The sequence below is a fragment of the Pan paniscus genome, chromosome 13 (genome assembly GCF_029289425.2).
Source record: "Pan paniscus chromosome 13, NHGRI_mPanPan1-v2.0_pri, whole genome shotgun sequence".
Taxonomy (NCBI): domain Eukaryota; kingdom Metazoa; phylum Chordata; class Mammalia; order Primates; family Hominidae; genus Pan; species Pan paniscus.
In genome coordinates, this window is record NC_073262.2 from 18,342,067 (window position 1) to 18,362,861 (window position 20,795).

The window sequence follows — 20,795 nt, forward strand, 5'->3', positions numbered from 1 at the left end:
TGCTTGTTTATATCATTCTAAATTTTAATTGTTAGAGTGGTTTGTGCCATTTCTACTCATGTTGAGGTAGAATAAAAGATATGTTATGGATTACTTTTAGTTGATGTCAATTCCCTTGCACCTTAAACACAATAATCTCATGGTTATGTTGAAAGGGTATTTTTGGTGCCATACAGCTAGATAATGCACATCAAATCCAATATCCTATTTGTTGGACCTCCAAAGTTAAAGGAAACATAAGTGGGTGACTTTTAGGTTACTGACCAGCCTAGTAACAACAACAAAAAAAAAAACCCACAGACTCAGAAATTAAATTTGAAAAGATATATAAACTATTCAAAGTCATTAAAAGTATATATGAAAAAGTTATTAACAAAATATACTGAATGCTTTCTTAAAATTTTTCATATAAATGTTCCTCCTAAAAGTTTCCATCTTCATATAATGGCTCATATAATCTTCCCTGTCTTGTGCCCCAAATTCTCTTCTTCCCCACTCTTCTGTTATTTATCAAAATCACTCATAAGCAGCCAACATCTATTCCCCTAATATATATTCTCACAAGGAACAACTCAGTTAACTTTCATCCTCTGCTTTTCTTCCTTCCTTGCATTACAAACAAAGCTGGAGAGTTTGCTCAATGATCAAAAAATTCTTCCTTTTTAAAAGATGAAGATAAAGGGATAGTCAGCAAATGTTTATAATCTAACTATTTGAGGTTTTGTTTAGCTCATTCAGAAACAGATTATATATAATATGCTGCATGATTTTATGTGTAATGTGTAAGCTCATTTACACACACACACACACACACACACATATATATACACACACACATGTTGTTTCCTTTTTTGGTAGAAAAAGAAGCCCAATACTTTTCAATGCAACTGGCAATCAGAATCCTCAATGAAAAATAGAGAATTTTAAAAATGATCCTACACAGACTATTTTTGTTTTATCACGCCACCCCAAAGGACAATGTCCAAATTTTGGGTTGAAAGGGAAATGGAAAAATCATTTTTTCTCAGTGGCATATTCAATGTAGACTTTTGACAATGTCTGGCAAATTGAATAATTTTTAATTCAATTTAAATTAAAGGAATGCCTGGAACTCTCTTTTATCCCATTTGCCACACACTTTTATTCAGATAGAAACACAGCTATGTGTATCTGGCCCATTTATTGTGCTTATTTTAGAAAGCAAGATAAAACACGTATATAAATCTACCCTATTATAGATTTGCCAAGGCCTGTAGTGTATTTTCTTGGAGAAAATGATTTTAGTATGGTCTTTGCTTATTAAATTCTGACAAGCATAAGTAACAGTCCCTTTTTCTGAGTGTGAAGAAAGAGGGACCTGTTCTAAGCTGGTAATGAATTGCTTTATCAATTAAATAATCACATTTATATATGATATTTGCCTGATCTCCCTAATAGTCCCTTCTCAAAGAGATAATATAGTATAGAGGAAAAAGGAAAGTAAGTCAACTGAACTCGTTTTGTATCTTAGACTTGTAATTATGTAATTCTGAGTTATTTATTTAGAATATTTGTACCTCCACTTGTACATCTAAATGGAGACATTAATTTTCAGATTTGTTATTAATATTACATATAGTGTTCATGGAAATGTCTATTATGTAGCACAAACAGTATCTATCTACATAATCAATATACTATTTCTTTAAATGAAGACCATTTGTAGTTGAATAAAGTGAAAAATTTATCAAAATAAGTGTAGAGATAAGCTATCTAATAGCTTTTTTTTTTTAGTTAGAGAAGGGGAGAAATTATCAAGAAATTACTAAGTGACTTCCAAAATTCAATTATTTGCAATATTTTATAAATTCCAAACCTGAGGTGTCCCATCCACAAAGTAGGCTAACATTTCTCCATTTCAATTCACTATTTCAGCATTATTCTCCTGTAACCCATGTATTCACTTTAAATGAACAATAAAATAGCCAACAAAATGTTACGATTCTACAGGAGACAGCTTATTTATTAACAAGACAATCAGGTATTCAAACCCTCTTTCTAGCACCATGTGATTTTTACTCACTGTCTTCTCACTGCAGCCAGTAAAAACTGAAAAGGAAGCATAATTGCTCACAGAAACAGTATGTCAATAAGGATATCTCTTGCTACTTCTCAGGGTTTCAGGAACTGTGTGATATTGATCAGAGTAATTATAGATTTGCCATTACCCTTTCAAATGTGAAATGGATGCAAAAGGCCCAATCAGTCAAAGGGTCAATGGGCAGTCATTTCTACCTAGATAGAGGTCACTTAAATGGTTTATTCTTGGATATCACTCTTATTCCATCAATTCAGTTTCAGAAAATGAAACCGGATGATTAAGAGGTGCCCAGCAATGTGCAACATACAGGGGATACAAGAATAAACAACATATCAGTCATGGACGGAAAGACTCCCCAGGTTAATAGAGATAAGGAGAGGTAAATTAATTTTCATCATGATAGGTGTTGTGAGACGCAGTTCAAGGAAAAGTAGTGGCATAAAAAAAGCAGAAGCAATTAACATGCAGGATATTTTGGGGGACCATATGTGAAACGTTACCTTACAATGAGAGATTCTTTGATCCATTAGTAACTAAAACCTTTTAGGTGGGGTTACATACAGCCTGACTTTCTTTGTGTTAGATTTTTTTCTAATATAAATCCTGTTGCATTGGAACCCTATCTATTTTGAATCAGAGACAATAAAGAAGTGACTTTAAAAATTAGTTTAAGTAGGTTAAAAAAGGGCAAATTCAAGAAATGGGTAAGACATTCTCTGCTTATTTTGCCACTAAGCTGAAAAAAAGTCACATATTTTAATGTAAACAAAATGTGTAACACTGTTCGTGGACAAAGTCCATATTTTACCCGTCTTGTTCGTGCTATTAAACTGTCAGGATGATAAAATTCTAAACACATACAAATTTAATTTTGGCAAAGGCCCATGGCTATGATATATTAATTGCTTTTTGCTAACATGCTGAAGTTGATGGGCACATTTTAATTTGCTCTCCAGAATGGTTGATGAGAGCTTTAGTTGTCTATGTATATAATATAGAATTCTATAAAAATATCTTTATTATTATAACACTATATCCTCTTTCAGTTGAAGTAAAAGACTATTGTGTTGGCAGTTCTTCAGAGGGAATGTAAACATTTTCTATTTTTGAGTTTCATATGATATCATAATTTTCTACATTCAGAGAATCCTATCTTGTTTCTGGGAGCAGCCCTTCTTCCCTGTCTAGTTCTTATTAGACTATGCCATGAACCTTCTTGTAATAAAGGCACAGTTTCTTGAGAGCAATACAACCCTAAATGTACAAAAATGTTAGAATTAGAATTACATTCATATGCAAGTTTCTGAGATGCTCTCCTGGGTCCATTTTCATTTTAATCAGGCTTTTTTTCCCCTAATTCCTCACATGAATATTTCTATTTCTTTTGATATTAAGGTATGGATGTGGTCACATTTCTGCTATCTGCTGGATCCCTGTAAATTCTGAGTGCCAATCCTATCTTTTCAACTATTATAACACATTTTTATGCTCTCCTTATCTTGCTTTGTTCTCTGAGCACCTCTTCTAAACCATTGAGATTCCAAACCCTGAGTCTCTTTCATTTGCCCTGGATTTTGGATCATTGCCCTCAGTTTCAAATTTAAGATTGATAGATGCTACTTCAGCCTGTAATAGAGCCATAGATGATCAGCAATTAACACATATCATGAATGAGAAATACATCTCTACTGTGGTAAATCATTGAGATTTTTGAGGCTTTTTGTTACTATAGCACAATCTAGTAAAAGGTGAACAATTTGAACAATCAATACCCCAGTAATACCTTTAGCTGTAGATATTTTTCTGTGCCAAGAAGGAGCATTCATAAGCCAAGTAATTTATCTCTTTCCTTGTTCCATGTGGATTGGATGAATAAGTGGATTCAGGGCTGTTGTTAGCACTATGTCTATAGTCATTTGAACTGGTTTCAGTTATATTTAAATAGAATAGGGAAATAAGAGGCTCACTTCTTCTGTCATTGATCCAAGGCAATGTTTTTTTAGGTTGGCAATAGCAAATTGCAAACTAGGCCAACTATTAATGACAACAAATTCTGAGTCCCCTCTGCTGGTGTTCCTTGATTATATTGTTCCATAAAACCCCTACAGAGCATGAGTCATTGGCGGGGAAGAATCTGAGAACTTCTGGATTCCCTAGCCTTCCTACAATTAAATATCATCAGCAGAGCATTCTTCACATCTTATATCTGTCTGGTGTGAAGTTTTAATCTTTGTCATCTCTATAATAATTATTAAAACCTAAGACATTACTTAGGAAAATGTTTTTACAGGTAGCTTATTTTTTCTATAAGTTCCTTTTTATGTTTTTGTAAAAATTTTAATTTAATAGCCTATCTCAACTAGATTAATGGAAATATAAGTACCGGATATTTTACTGTCATTTAATGTGTAAGTCAGCATTTTAAATACAGCAACATTCTGCTTGAACATGTAGGAAAAATTGGAAAGAGAATCAGTAGACTTTTGTAAAACTCAAAGGTTCCAAGTCTATTTAAATAGCTGTACTTTCCTACTGAACATTGTTCTTTTACAAATTGAATTTTTCACTTAAAATTCTTAAAAACAAAAAAATCAACAAATCCTGGCTCAAATAGCTTGACTGGTAAATCACTTTAAACACCTAAATAAGAATTGATAACAATTCTATACAAATTCTTCCAGAAAATTAAAGAGAAATAAATACTTAATATATTCTCTGAAGCCAACAGTACTCTGTCACCAAAGCCAGGAAAAAAAATTGCATGAAAAGATACAGACCAATATCTTATTGTGACCATGTGCTTTCATGTCTTGTGGGTAACTACCAGAAGTTATATCTTTTGTTAAGTATGTACATTTAACTTTATATTATGAAATGATTCTCTGTATCCCTGGTAATCCTCTTTAATCTCAAGTCTACCTTATCTAATATTACTATAGCTACTCTTTTGGTTAGAGTTAAGATCACATGTATTTTCTCATGTTTTTATTTTTCACCTATCTATATTTAACTGGGCTTTTTATAGGCAACATATGCTTTGATCCCTTTTTTTAATTGAATCTCTACCTATGTCATCAATTTCACAATACATTTTTCTATTTTTGCTTTAAAAGTCATTTTGCTTTAAAGCATGTTAAATGATAAAATCATGCATTTATATTTATCTTTGTAGCTACCATTTCCAGGGCTCTGCTTTCCATTTTGTTGATCCAGATTTCTGTTCTACTTAATTTTCCTGCTGCCACATGGACTTCTTTAAATACTGTAGTCTAGGCCTACTATTGATGAGTTCTTTCAGTTTTTTAGGTCTCAAAGAATCTTTATTATTCCCTCATTTTTGGAAAAAATATTTTTTCTTTAAAAAATTTTAGGTTGACATTTGAATTCTTTAAAGATATTGCTGTACTGTTTTCTTCCTGTTTTTTGAATTGTGTCCAAAAAGAAACTATCTTCTTTACTTCTCAGTCCTTAATTTGCATTTTCTGCATGTTGTAAATATTTGTCTCTTCTCTAGATTATAATGCACTACGGAGAAGTATCTTCATATTTCATGTGCTTTGGGTTAATTGACATTCTTAGATCTATAGATTTAGAGCCTTCATCAAATTTGAAGAAAGGATGACTGTATTTCCTTAAATATTATTCTGCCCCCTTTTTCTCCTTGGACTTTAATTACATATTTACCAGCTACAAGTTTTTCATTGGCTCCAGAAGTTGTGTTTACTATTTTTCCCAGTCTTTTTCCTTTTTGTGTTTTATTTTGGATATTTTCTCTTGCTATGTATTCAAGTTCCCAAAACTTTTCTTCTGTAATATCTAATATGCTGTTAATCACAATCAGTACTTTTTAAAATTTCATGTAATTTAGATTTTAACTCAAGAATTGTTCAGATCCCAAAAAGTGTCTGAGAACCTGCTGAGAAAAACAGTCTCATTGTTTAAACATAGTAGGCAAAGAGCAAAAAAATCAGCTTAAAAGTAGCTTAGAGACAAGAGGCAGCACAAATCTCTACAGCTGTCCTGTTGACATCTAGGAGTGCCTCATATTTAAGTCTTAAGAAACTCATGTTCTCGCCACACTGGACTTGTCCAAGTCATTTGTTGTTGTTGTTGTTGTTGTTGTTGTTTTTATGATTCTGGTTTTTTCTCATTTCGACTCATACTTTTTGACCGGATGCCGGGCATTTTGAACTTTATCTTACTGGCTTCTGGACATTTTTGCATTTCTATACATAATTTTGAGCTCCATTCTATGATATGGTTAATTGCTGGGTAACAGTTTGATCTTCTTTGTCTTGGTGCTAAAATTTGTTAGGTGGAACCAGAGCAGCATGTTGCCTAAAACTAATTTTTCACTCAATACGAAGGCATAATCCTTATCACTGCTTTACCCAATGCTTCTTGAATTATGAGATATTTTATTATGGCTAATAAAAACAGAATTATTCATAACTTTATGTCAGCAGTAGATTTTTTGCTTCTAATTCTTTTAGATGGTTATTTCCTCTCCCTTAGTTAGTTTCTTCACTTCTGCACTGGTAAGTCTTTGCCTTAAGACTCACTGTGCATTTTTCCAGAATTCTACGTGTAGCTCTCTCCTCTCTGTTACTCTGCCCTGCTTACTCTTTTCATCTTGGCCTTCCTGGGCTCTCGGCTTCATCTCATCTTCTTAGGGAGACCACCGGCCTCCACCTGGGTTCCTCATCATGTGTCATGGTCTAAGAATTTCTCAGGTAGCTAAGTTAGGTAATCATAAGGCTCACTTCATTTGTTTCCCACCTTGCAGGGATCACTGTCATTCACATTTTGATGTCCACTACCTTGAAAACCATTGTTTTGTATATCTTGTACAATGTTTTATTTCATAAAGGTGGGTATTTTTAATCTGTGTTGCTCCATGGTAGTCTAAAGAAGAAATCCCTTTACAATGGATTTTATTTCAAAAAAAGGCCTCCTCTATAAAGTATTTTCTTCATATATTAATCTTTTTTTCCGAACACATGTACAAATTAGTATTTTCTTGAGAGGGAGTAATTGTTTATTTTGTATTTTTACAGACTGACATGATTTTGTCATTGCCATAGTCACCGTATGGCTAATTTAGAATCTAGTCTCATTTCATCTTCCTTTCATCTTCTCTACCTGCCTCCTTTTGAAGACTACACACAGCATGAAAAATTCCTTTTATTCTCTCAAAACAAATATTCAGTCTTATTTGATATCCTACTTTTATTTTAGGTGAAGCAGTCTTTTCTATATTGAGAAAGAGTCAATAAAGATGACTTTTGAATTATGAACTGAAATGTGTTACCCAGTGACATTCAGAAACCGGTTTTAGTTCCACCCTTTAGAGTTACAAAGCACCTATGGTACAGAAATTACCCCAAAGGGCTCGTCTTTGAAAGTCCACAGCTCTTCATCCTAAATATTCAAGCAAATAGCTGGTGACAATCTCTCAATATAGTATGGATTGTACTGTTACGTAGTGGAGCAAATTCTCAGATTCAGTAGAAGTTTCATCTAGATAAGCTTTAAAAGTTTTTCAAACACTGAGACTCCATGGTACTTATTTTCTGAGACATACATAGAGTATAGGAACCTTAGTTCTTTTATGTGCCAATCACACAAAGAAAAAATATCAAAATAAAAAAATTTCATATTTTGACTTTTTTATCCTAAAAACTAATAGTGGTATAGTATATGTATGTACATACATGTGTGTTTGTGTGTGTGTGTGTGTATATATATATATATGCACATATATGTATATTAATATATACGGATGCATATATATATATGCATGTATATTAATCTGAATTAAACAGCATTCAAACAAAATATTCTACATCTAATCTATGACAAAGAAAGTCAACAAATTTAATATTTGCTATTTTGTATATCCTTGACAATGACATTCTCAGGACAGCTTTGTTTTTAAGCATATTTTTCAACATATGCCTGACTAAATCCTGAAGGGTGAGTAGATGATGGTCAAAGGAGAGTGAGAAGAAAGTTGTCTATTTAGTGGTAGTATCATAGCATGAACAAAAACATGAAAAAGCAAGAGGCTTTGAGAAACCACAGCCATTTTGTATTAATCAAATGATGATGTGGGAAATGATTTTATGTTAGCATTATAATTCTACAACAATATTTTCAGCTTCTTGGTTCTGAACAATATGTTTACTCCTTGAAAGGAATAAACAAGTATGTAGAAATGTCAACTCTGAGATGTTCTTAGGAGGCTGGAGACTGCTCTATCCAAATGAGAGTGACATTCTCTAGAAATCAAAGAGAGAAAAACAAAGGTAAAATGTGAAAGAAACTGGAAAAATGACCTGAAGAAAAATGGCAGAGCTTTATCATGCAGATGAACATAAGAGGGAAAATATAAATTTATCTTATTAGATTTGATCCACCTATATTTTTATTTTTTTCACTCAAGTTCCAGTGAACCTAAGTGAATAAAGATTTACAAATAGCTTATTGCTCTGAGAAATGTCAGTGTATTCTAAAATAAAAGGGGACCACAGTCTAAATCAAAAGGTGCTTTATTATAGTGACCTCCATGTACTTTCATCTTCAAGTGTCTGCAATGCTGTATTTTTAATGTATTTGATTGTTAAAATGGAACTCATTCTGTCTTAGTTCAGCTGAGACTACAAAAAGTCGAGAGAATGGGTACTTAGAACCCCTGCATCCTAAAGCAAGCTGCTGGACAACACATGTAGTGCAAGGTGAGGCTATAAAACCTGCTTCTACTAGCATTAGGGGTCGTTCACCCCATCTGTGAAATGGTGGGGTGTGAATAGTTCATAGAGAGAGTCCCTTTGGATAGCAAAATCGGAATTCTATGCATTTTCCAAGCACTCTAACTTGCCATCCTCTCCATGGGGGAAGTGAGGAGGGCCTTTCCCACTCGAAACAAACAAGCCAGCAAACAACAACAATAAAACTGGACACCTGTTCACCCTTTAGAGTTCTAATAGTGTTTACCTCTCACTACAAACTGTCTAAAGATGAAAATCATCCTGGAGCTGCACCTAAATAGCACTACAGAGAAAGAAGATTGAACTGAATTTCCTACTACACTTAAGTAAAGGTGAGGAAAGGAAGTAGTACTCCAAAGATCAGCATTATCAGTGGGAGAGAGTCAGCCTGGACTTTCTAATAGAGACCCTGCCAAAAAAAAAAAAAAAAGATAGCCAGGAAAGAAGAAGAGACAAACATTGAGAGAGCATGGAGGTGTGAGGTGGGAAGAGATGATAACTGCTGGAAGACTAGGGGCTGGCTGAGGGAGGGGAGTCTTAAATGCTTAGCCAGAGAAGAAGAGAACAAGCATGAGAATAATCTCTGAAAACAAATAAACAAAACCAAAAGACAAAATAAAAACTCCGGAGAGAAAGAAAGAACAATTACGTCTTCCACTTTCTGCAGAATAAATAATTGCCAGATTATAAAGGCAGGCACATAACACGCTCCTTCTCCTGGGGAGAGGATAACTAGGTAATAGGATAAAACAGACCACACCCATCCTACACTTCAGCATTCTAAGACTGAGGCGTGTCCAAGGTAGGTGGGGGGTGTGATGGTTAAAACTGTTAAAAATTAATTGATGCTCAGAGAACTGCTTTTTTAAAAAATTTAACAATGGACATAGATATTAACCTATGAAGTAAGAATGTGCTTGGGACAGCAAGGAACAGAGATATGAGACATGCCTGCAGTTGCATTCAAAGTCAGAAAAAAGACCAAATCCAGACAGGCCTACAAAGGGACGAAGGCAAAAATAACATTGATTTACAGAGATAAAATAGCTAGGAATAAACCTAACTAGAAATACACATTATCTATGTAAAGAAAACTTTAAAATCCTTTTAAAGGGTTCAAAGGAAGAATTGAACAATGTTCTTGAGAGGAAGGCTAAATAACGAAATGATGCCAACTCTCTTGAAGTTGTTAAATTTAGCATGATACAAGTAATAACACCAATAGTTTTTCTCACATTCTTTGAGGTAGAAAAAGGGCTGGATAAAATAATTTGTTAGTTTACTTAAAAAATCATACAAAGAGATGCAAACACCCAAGAAATGTTAAACAAAGAATAGCAATACCCAGCCATAATAGATATTAAAACATATTTCCCAGTAACTATGCAGGATGGACATAAATGTTATTGACATGAAATAATATTGTCTTTTTCTAGACAGACTCATAAGCAGAATAAGAAGTCCAAAAATAAGCCCAAATGTATATAAGGATTGAATATATTTTATAGGGCTGTCTCAAGTCCTGTGGATAATTAACTGAATCATTAGGTCAGTGGTTTTAGGAACACTGGGAGTTACTTTGAAAAATTTGAAGGTGGAGCCATTCTTCTTTGTACATAATATCACAATGATTCCAAATGCATCACATATTTGAACATTAAAAAAATAAAAATCATAAAAATACATGAGAAAAACAGAGAAGAATTACTTTGTATCCTTCCCAGGTGCTGAGGCCTTTCTATGATTCAAAATATAGAGGCTATGAAAGGTATTTTTTAAAGAATAAAGTCAACGACATTAAAAAATCCCATATATGAAGAAATACCATAACCTAAGCCCAAGAACAAATGAAAATCTGAGAAAAACATTTGCAATGTGTATTGTGAAGGATTAAGAACTGCCAGAAATAACTAAGAAAAATATTAACACATCAATAGAAAAATGAACACAGGGTATGAACAGGTAATTCAAATAAATGGAAATGTAAATACCTCTTAAATATTACAGCATGCTCAGTCTCAATTTATTAAGAAAATAAAAGTAATATAATGATATTTATTTTTCATCAATCCACATGACCAAAATATGTAAGTCCAGTAACACCATGTTATTAAGGTTGTGTAGCAATATTTGCCATTGGGAATATAAATTTATAAAATTATCAAAAAGGAAAATTTGACTAACTCTCTTAGATGTATAAATTCAAAGTGCCTTTTAACCCAGTAATTCTAATTCCTGTATTTGGCTCTATACAAATATTTTCATATATATGACATTATATAATTAAACCTGCCCAATAATGGAAGAGTTGTATTACACATTCATGTTTTCTAATCAATAGAAAAGAAACAACTTTGGCTTTATTTCACTATGAAGAGCATGTCCTCAAAAACCAGCTGTCCAAGAGGGCAGCAGTTCTAGAGAAGCCTAATACTTTGAACATGTAGCTATCTCTGACCTCCAGGATATTCAGCAGTTTGTAGACAAACCATGTCTCATTGTATCTTTTTAGCATTTGGCAGGAGATCTTTTCAAATAGGTGTCCAACTATTGTTTGCTGATGAATAACAGATGGAAGAACAAAGTGCATTAGCAATAAAGCTATTTTTGTCACTCTATCACTTATAGCTGCATTTAGATTGAAAGCTAGGTATTATTGGGAATTGTCTACTCCCAGTGGAATATGAGTTCCTCAAGGGGAGAGATCCTTACGGAATTATTATCATTGTGTTTCGAGCACCTAGAACATTGTCTTATACAAAGTAGACAACAAATATGGTTTAAGTGAGTGGAATAAATGAAGCAAACATCATTTCATAGTCTATTTTGCACTGCTATATATTTTCCTTGATATACCTGCCTCTTAATTTCTGTTTAACTCCTGGTTACCATCTGCACTTTGGATAGACACTTTCTAATATCTGACTATTCCCATTTGGGTCAGTTTTACACTGGTTCTTTTATTTAGGATAAGCAATTATCTTTAGAAATTTTAAAACTTAACAAAAGATTTTTTCTCCATAAATAATATATAATTGAGGATTCTTCCTGAAAACATGCAAATATAAATTTATTTTGCTTTTAATTTATCTTGGAGATTATTAAAGCCAAATGCATGTAGAATAGTTTTAGTGACTACACAGGATTTGTAAAAGCCATGGCTTCTTGGGTAATGGCAGTGAAGTCACAAAGATAAAAATATTAATTTTGCAGATTAGAACAGTAATTGAGGACATGAAAATTTCCCACAGTCATAAAAATACATAAACAAATGAAAATATGTTCTCCAGAACAATAATAACTCTCTCTACTCATGCCCTCCTGTTCCATATTTTAAGTGTCGTGTCTCTTTTGATCTTTCATTTGTGGCTGAGTTACCTGATCTCTTAGTAAATTATTTAAAGACCCCACCAAACAGAACATGGGTTCTATTAACAATAAAAATGTAAAGGCCGCTGGGATCAACACAAGGTCAAGTCTTTTTCTGCTGGAGTTAAGCTGTTCTCATATCTAGATAATGTTATTGTCTCGAAGCCATTTTAGCAATGATTTGCTGGCTTTGTGGAGACCTTGTTTGTTAGGAGTACTCTATTTTAATGGCTACATTAAATTTGATTGTCCCATTATTTAAGGATCTGTCGTATTTTGTCTCTCAAAAAATGACAGCTATTAGTGACTAAAGATGAGTCCAACTCCGTCCCTTCAAGTCTTTTACTGAAGGATGGCCACTAAATAAATAATAATTAATATTTAATAGAATAAACTGAATGATGAAAGTGCCTTTGAGCATGCTCTTCTTCATTCACTGTCCAACTACAATTTGTCACCTTCTAGTCAGAAAGCCTCTGCCTTGTTCTGATCCACTCCCTTTGGAGTCATAAACCACTGTTTCTTACTTCCGTAGCATCGTGAGAATAACTATCAGAACAAATTGCAATGTGTTATAATCATTGCCTAATTTGTCTGTAATATTCCAAATGAAAGGTTTTTAAAGATAGGACCAGTATCTTTTACTTTTGTGTCTTTGAATCTACCACAGAATGTGGCAAATAAAAGCTCAAAACATAATTGCAAAAGGAAGAAACACATAAAAAGGATCTTTCAATTAAACCCAGAAGTGTGAACAAAAATGTATATAAATTGATGAATGCAAGGAATTATAATGAAAGTTGTAAACTACTGCTAATAGTTAATTTAACACTAAGCATGTTTTTATTAATAGATGCATTTTAATATCAATTTATTATTTACCTAATAGTTGTAGCTAAAATTATATTTTTATTTTAAAGAAACACTTCCTTAGGTTTATGCTGTAAAATTTCTTTAGCAGCCTGGAGTCTCTTATGTGTGGGTGCATGCTGTCAATTACCTAGTAAAATGGGTTCATCATTACACCCCAGCACCAGGTACAGTAGATTCAGTATTATCAATAAAGAAAAGCTAACTTCTATTAAGAACCTGCTGTGTTTCTAACAACAGGTAAGCTATCATTTATTAAATATACCTTATTAGTTCATTTAACTTATAGGAATCCATATTTCTATACTTTAAAGAAGACAAAAAATAACTTCTCATTTTTACTGATGTATAGCATATAGAGTAGCATACAAACCATAAGCATTCATATCTACATGCCATCCACAATATGCACTTGTAAATGAGTAGGAAATTATCACCATCCCAGAAACTTCCCTGGTGACCCTCCTCAATCTTTACTTATTTCTCCCCCTCAAAAAACTCCTATCCTGACATAGGATTCATATTTCCTTTATGGGCAAAATGTATATGTGGGAGTATATTTACGTTGTATTTTATGTGTTTATTTGCAGATAACAGGTTTGAAATTGCACATTATGTATTATTTTATCTTTTTTATTGTGTATGAGATGCATCCATATTGTTCTACGTTATATGTGGGAGTAGTTTATTATCATGGCTGTAAAATATCTTAGTAATTGAATATTCCACAATATATGTACATAATTATATTGTTTATGACTATTTCATTTGTTTCCAATTTTGGCCTATTATAAAAAGCACTGTCATACACATTTTTATCCATATTTTTTGACACATATGTACATATACATATATTTCTGTTTGCTCTATTATCAAGGAGAGTGTGTGTATGTGTGTATGTATAAATGCCTGTTTATTCATGCTAGAAAATGAATTGAAATTAAGAAGTAAATGAAGTAATGAAACATGATGTAACCTTTCATACTGGTAAAACGTAAGGAAGAAATATATAGGAGATTCTAAGATTTACCATTCATTGATTAATAACTGAAAACCTGGCTAGATGACCTGGTGGTAATTCTGTCATTGGTATCAAGAAGAAATACAGAAATGAATAAGAAATAAATATTAATTTTAAAAGTATAGAGAAACATAAAAGTATCAAAGAAGGCTGTTTTACTGACTCAGTGCTGAATTTATAATTTACCCCAAGATGAGATATGGCTTTACTGTAGCCATTATGAAGCTTAAGCTTTCCACATATATTTTTAATTTACTCCCACAAAAACACCCAGTCTGTTATTGTCCAAACGTTACAGATAAGAAAACTAAGTCTTGGTGAATGTAGGTAGAATACTTAAATCAAAATGTATTAAGTCATAACTCACTGAAGAAAAAACTAACAGCTACATCTTCTTTGGGAAGTAGGGGGCAAATTAGTGTCAGGGTAAGAAAAAAATCCAAACGTAAATGATTTATAGCTGGAGGCTTAATGTGGGAAAGCCTGAGAGCTAAATAAAACAATATATTCAATTAAATATTCTTATGTGTGTGTGTGTATATATATGTGTTTGTGTGTATATGTGTGTGTATATATGTATATGTGTGTGTATATATATATGAAGTATATAGGTTTGCTTACATATGCTTATATGTAAGTAAAATGGAGGACAACAATGATACAAGTCATGGGAGGGAGGAACTAGGATTATTTTGTTATTTGAAAGTACACACTATCTATTGGTCAGTATAGTGTTATGTGAAAGGGGGCTTGGATTAGTAATGAATGTATATTGCAAACTGTAGCAATCTACCAAAAAATGTATAAAAAAGGATACTTTGTATACTAAGAAATGAGAGAAAATACAATTATACAAACTACTTAATTAAAATCACAAAAGTTAAAAAAAAGAAGACAAAATAGAAACAAAGAACGAAGGCAAAAAATAAAACAGTAACAAATAATTCAGCTATATGAGTAATCACTTTGAATGTCAATGGTCTAGATGTTCCAATGAAAAGACAAAAATTGTCAGAATAGACAAAAAATAAGACCAAACGATATATTGTCTATAAAAAACCCACTTAAAATATAAAGATGCATAGAGATTAAAAACAAATGGATGAGGAAAGATATATCATGCTAACACTAATTTTGGAAAATCAGCATATGTATATTAATTTCAGACCAAGCATAATTCCAAGCAAATCTAAAAGTTAAAATAGGTAAAAAGTCATATTACATGATGATAAAGGGGTGAATTCTCCAAGAAGAAATGGCCATCCTTAACGTGTGTTTAAATAAAGCGTCAGAATATGCGAAGCGAAAACTATTAAAACTGTGAGAATTGGATAAATCCAATATTATAGTTGGAGACATCAACAACCCTATATCAGAAATAGATCCAGCAGACAGAACATCAGTAAGCACACAGGTGAACTCAGTGAAACTATCAATTAAATGAATATAAATTGACACCTATAGACAATTTCATCCAATAGCAGCAGAATATAAACTCTTCTCAAGCTAACATGGAAGGAACATTTATCAAGATAGGCCACATTCTGGGCCATAAAACATACTTGAACACATTTAAAAGAATAGAAATCATAAAATGTCTTCTTTCAGACCACATGGAGTTCAACTAGGAATCAATAATAGTAAGATAACTGAAAAATTTCAACACACATAGAAATTAAACAATACACTTGTAAATAAAATATGAGGTGAAGAAATGTCAACAAAAATTAAAAAACGCTTTTGACTAAATAAAAATGGAAACACAATTTATCAAAATTATCCTGATTTGATTATTACACATTGTATACATGTATAAAAATATCACACATACCCCCAAAATACGTGCAACTATTGTAAATCAATAAAAATATTAGGATTCGTACACACTGTATACATTTATCAAAAGATCACACATACCCCCACACATAGCAAAATATGTGCAACTATTGTAAATCAATAAAATGTTAGGATTCAGCAAAAGCAGTGCTTAGAGGAAATTTATAGCATTGAATTCATATATTAGAAAAGAAGAAATATCTAAAATCAATCATTTAAGCTTCCACGTTAGGAAACTAGGAAAAGTAAAGTGGATTAAATCCATGTGTAACAGAGAGAAGCAATAAGAATTAGAACAGTAACCAATAAAATTGAAAATAGGAAATCCATAGAAGAAAAAACCCACAAAATCACAAGCTTGTTCTTTTAGAAGACTGAAAAAAATGATAAGCTTTTGGCCAGGCTAAGTAAAATGGAGAAAAAACAAAAGTTACTATTGTCAGAAATGAAAGATGGAACATCATTACATATCTCATGGACATCGAAAGGATAAAAAAGAATAGTATGGACAACTTTAGGTTTTGTTTGTTTCTTTGTTTGTTTTTTGAGACGGAGGCTCAATCTGTTGCCTAGGCTAGAGTGCAGTGGTGTGATCTCGGCTCACTGCAGCCTCTGCCTCCCGGGTTCAAGCGATTTTCCCACCTCAGTCTCCTGAGTAGCTGGGATTACAGGCATGTGCCACCACACTCAGCTAATTATTTTGTATTTTTAGTAGAGATGGGGTTTCACCATGCTGGCCAGGCTGATCTTGAACTCCTGACTTCAAGTAGTCCACCCGCCTCGGCCTCCCAAAGTGCTGGGATTACAGGGGTGAGCCACCATGCCCATAGGCCCACGTATTTGATAACCTAGATGAAACGGGTCAGTTCCTTGTGTGTGGTGGGGGGGCAGGGGGGAGGGGAATATGCCAAAATTCACACAAGAAGAAATAGACAATTTGGATTGTCTTATATCTATTAAAAATTGAATAAAAAATTAATTACCTTCCAAACAGAAAGTGCTAAGCCCAGTTTTGTTCACTAGTAAATTCTACCAAAGATTTAAGGAAGAGATTATACCAAGTTCTCTAAAATTTATTTTAGAATATAGAGGCAGAGGTAATATTTTATAACTCATTCTATGAGGCCAGCATCATGCTAATACCAAAATCAGACAAAAGCCTTACAAAAAAGTAAAACCACAAACCAATAACTCTCATGAACACAGATGCAAAAATCCTCAGCAAAATCTTAGCAAGTTGAATCCAACAATGTATAAAAAGTATTACATACCACGACCAAGAGGGGCATCCCACGTAATGCAAGACTTATTCAGCATTCAAAAATCAATTAGCAGAATCCATCGTCAGAATAGACTAAAAAAGAAAAATAACATAATCACATCAATAGATGCAGAAAAAGCCTTTGACGAACTCCAACAACTATCTGTGTTAAAACAAACAAACAAACAAACAAAAACTCTCAGTGAACTATGAAGGAGGGGGACTTCCTCCACTTGATAAGGTATACCTACAGAAAACCCACAGCTCACACCACACTAAATGGAGAGAAACTAGAAGCATTTCCACTAAAATGAGACACAAGACAAGTATGAGTCCTCTCATTACTCCTTTTCAATATTGTACTAGCAGTCCTGGCTAGTATGATAAGAGAAAAAAAAATAAAGCGCATTGATTGGGAAGAAAGAAATAAAACTTTGATTGCAGATGGGTCTAAACAATGTCAAAAATCTGAAACAATCAGCAAAAATCTCCTGGAACTAATACGCTTTATAGAAAGGTTAAAATATGAAAATCAACTTCTTTCCTATACACCAGCAATGACGAAGTGGAATTTAAAACTGAAAACAATACTATTTATATTAACATTAAAAAATGAAATACTTAATCATAAATATAATAAAATATGTTTAAAATCTATATGAGGAAAACTATAAAATTCTGATCAAAGAAATCAAAGAATAACTAAATAAATGAAGAGATATTTCATGTTCATGGATAGGAAGATTCAATGTTGTCAAGGTCAGCTTTTCCAAAATTGGGCAATAAATTCAATTCAATTTTAATTAAAATCCTAGCAAGTTATTTTGTGCATATCAAACTGATTCCAAAATTTATTTGTAGAGGCAAAAAACCCAGTATTTCAATCCATATTGAAAATATAGAATTGAAGGAATGAAAATCTTGACTTTAAGATTTACTATGAAACTGCAGTAATTGAGAGATTGTGATACTGGTGAAAGATTAGCTAAACAGATTAATGGAACAGAATAAAGAGCCAAGAAATAGAACCATATAAATATAACCCACTGATCTTTTTATTTTTATTTAAGAATTTTAAGCTCCAGGGTACATGTGCAGGATATGCAGTCTTGTTACATAGGTAAACGTGTGCCATGGTGATTTGCTGCACCTTTCAACCCATCACCTCAGTATTAAGCCCAGCATGCATTAGCTATTTTTCCTAATGCTCTCCCTCCCACCACTGACAAGCCCCAGTGTGTGTTGTTCCCCTCCATACGTCCATGTGTTCTCATTGTTCAGCTCTTACTTATAAGTGAGAACATGTAGTATTTGGTATTCTGTTTCTACATTAGTTTGCTGAGGATAATGTGTTCTAGCTCCATCCATGTTCTCATGAGGGACATAATCTCCTTCCTTTTTATGGGCGCGTAGTCTTCCATGTTTATATGTACCACGTTTTCTTTATCCAGTCTATCAGTGATGGGCATTTGGATTGATTCTATGTCTTTGCTGTTGTGAATAGTGCTGCAGTGAAATGGAATTGCTGGGTCAAATGGTATCTCTCGTCCTAGATCTTTGAAGAATCACCACACTGTCTTCCAGAATGGCTGAACTAATTTACATTCCCACCAACACTGTAAAACCTCACCAGAATCTGTTGTTTCTTGAATTTTTAATAATCACCATTATGACTGCTATGAGGTGGTGTCTTATTGTGGTTTTAATTTGCATTTCTCTAATGATCAGTGATGTTGAGCTGTTTTTCAAGTTTGTTGGCCTTATGAATGTCTTCTTTTGAGAAGTGTCTGTTCATGTCCTTTGCCCACTTTTTAATGAAGTTGCTTTCTTTTTTCTTGTAAATTTGTTTAAGTTCCTTAAAATTAACTCAAGATAGATTAAAGACTTAAATGTAAAATGCAAAACTATAAAATAAATCCCTAGAAGAAAATCTAGACAATACCATTCAGGACTTAGGAATGGGCACAGATTTTATAATGAAATCACCAAAATCAATTGCAATAAAAGCAAAATTTGATCAATGGGATCTAATTAAATTAAAGAGCTTCTGGACAGCAAAAGAAACTATCATCAGAGGAAACAGGCAACCCACAGAGCGGGAGATAAATTTTGCAATCTACCCATCTGACAAAGGTCTAATAATCAACTGATCTTTTATAAATCAGCAGAGCCAAGACCATGGAACAAAGGTAGTACTTTCAACAAATAATACTGGAACAACTGTATATACACATACCAGAAAATAAATCTAGACAGAGACTATAAGCTGTGCATAAAAAGTAACTCAAAATGATCACAGGCCTAAATGTAAAATGCAAAACCATAAAACTACTAGAAGATAACACAAGAGAAAATGTAGGTAATCTTGTGTTTGATGATTACATTTTAAACATGAAATCAAAGGCACAATCCCTGAAAGAATTGATAGGGTAGGAGCTGGCAAGATGGCAGAATAGGAACAGCTCCAGTCTGCAGCTCCCAGCAAGATCAATGCAGAAGGTGGGTGATTTCTGCATTTCCAACTGAGGTACCTGGCTCATCTCACTGGGACTGGTTAGTGAGTGGAGCCCACAGAAGGCAAGTCGAAGCAGGGTGGGGCATTGCCTCAGCCGGGAAGCTCAAGGGGTTGGGGAACTCCCTCCCCTAGCCAAGAGAAGCCCTGGGGGACTGTGCAATCTTGGCTGTTCTGCATATTCCACTCATGATACCCAGGCAACAGAGTCTGGAGTAGACCTCCAGCAAAATCCAGCAGACCTGCAGCAGAGAGGCCTTACTGTTAGAAGGAAAACTAACAAATAGAAAGGAATAGTGTCAACATCAACAAAAAGGACATCCACACAGAAACCCCACCGAAAGGTCACCAACATTAAAGATCTATGGTAGATAAATCCATGAAGACAAGGAGAACCAGTGCAAAAAGGCTGAAAATTCCCAAAACCAGAATGCCTCTTCTCCTCCAAGGGATCACAACTCCTCACCAGCAAGGGAACAAAACTGGACAGGAAATGAGTTTGACAAATTGACAAAAGTAGGCTTCAGAAGGTGGGTAATAACAAACTCATCCAAGTTAAAGGAGCATGTTCTAACCCAATGCAAGGAAGCTAAGAACCTTGAAAAAACGTTAGAGGAATTGCTAACTAGAATAACCACTTTACAGAAGAATATAAATGACTTGATGGAGCTGAAAAATACAGCACGAGAACTTCATGAAGCATAAACAAGTATCAATAGCCAAGTCAATCAAGCAGAAGAAAGGATATCAGAGATTGAAGATCGACTTAATAAAATAAAGCATGAAGACAATATTAGAGAAAAAAGAATGAAAACAAATGAAAAAAAAAAAGCCTCTAAGAAATATGGGACTATGTGAAAAGACCAAACCTACATTTGATTGGTGTACCTGAAAGTGACAGAGAGAATGGAACCAAGTTGGAAAACACTCTTCAAGATATTATCCAGGAGAACATCCTCAATGTAGCAAGATAGGCCAACATTCAAATTCAGGAAATACAGAGAACATCACAAAGATACTCGTTGAGAAGAGCAACCTCAAGACACATAATCATTAGATTCACCAAGGTTGAAATG

The 20,795-nt window shown here is 33.5% G+C and overlaps 1 long non-coding RNA gene across 1 annotated transcript in view; it reads right to left on the minus strand.

Annotated features, from left to right (window-relative positions):
- LOC129397248 (uncharacterized) overlaps positions 1 to 17,756 on the minus strand; it is a 207,258-nt gene extending 189,502 nt beyond the window's left edge. The window contains exon 1 of the long non-coding RNA XR_008624471.1: positions 17,218 to 17,756. This is a non-coding gene — a long non-coding RNA (uncharacterized LOC129397248). The remainder of the gene's footprint in view (positions 1 to 17,217) is intronic.
- Between the last annotated feature and the right edge of the window lie 3,039 nt (positions 17,757 to 20,795).